Source organism: Protopterus annectens, chromosome 6.part0 (genome assembly GCF_019279795.1).
Source record: "Protopterus annectens isolate FY-2018-M chromosome 6.part0, PAN1.0, whole genome shotgun sequence".
NCBI lineage: Eukaryota > Metazoa > Chordata > Ceratodontiformes > Protopteridae > Protopterus > Protopterus annectens.
Genome location: NC_056737.1, coordinates 285815929 through 285816860, shown reverse-complemented (window position 1 = coordinate 285816860; position 932 = coordinate 285815929).

Genomic DNA, 932 nt, shown 5'->3' with positions numbered 1-932 from the left:
AAGCCTAGCCATAACAATTCCCTGGATATTTCTTCGCACAATATTTACTTCCCTGGACCCCTGTCTAGTAGGGTGACTGAAGTGATCCCAGGGGTGATTTTCCTATCTCCCATCCAATCGTCAAGGTTCCTTTTGAAGAAGGTCAAGGAGGTGCTCTGCTTGACATGTATGGGCAGTCTATTCCAGAGTCTGGGGAGTCTCTGGTAAAGGAACCTATCCCTCCAGCATGTTTTGTTTATTGTGATGACAAGGTTTAGATCCCTGGAGTGTGTGGCTCTGAGGGATTGGGATTTCTTTATATGGAGCATGTCCAACAGCTCAGGGTTTGACATGGCTTTGTACGTTAAGCAGAGATTGCCTCTGAGTAGACGATATGCGACAGAGTATAGCTGGAGTTTTTTTAGATGGTCAGCATAGGGCATCTGCTTTAGGCCTGTGATTCTTTTAGTGAGGTATTTCTGTGGCCTTTCCAGCTGTTGCAGATGTTTTGTGAGGTACATACCAAATGGGGAGTTGTGCTCTATAATGGATCTAATAAGGGATGAGTACAGTAGGACAATGACCTCCTTTTTTTTGGATGAAAAGCCCTTAGTGATGAAGTGTGCCACATAGAAGGATTTCCTGACTGTTGTGGTGATGTGATTATCAAAGGTGAAACCACTGTCCACCTGTGTCCCTAAGTCTCTCATCACACTTTTGGTGTTTAGTGTACTGCCACCTGTGTGGTAATTCATGGGTACATGTTTTTTTCCCAAAGGGGATAACTATACACTTCTTGGCATTAAGCTTGAATCCATGGCTCTGGCACCAAGCATCTGTTTCTGTAAGGCCCTTTTGTAGAAAATCCACATCAATTGGGGATTCAGTAATGACTCCCAGTTTGCAGTCATCTGTGAACTTTGTTAGCCAGAATCCCTTAGTGTTGGCCTGTA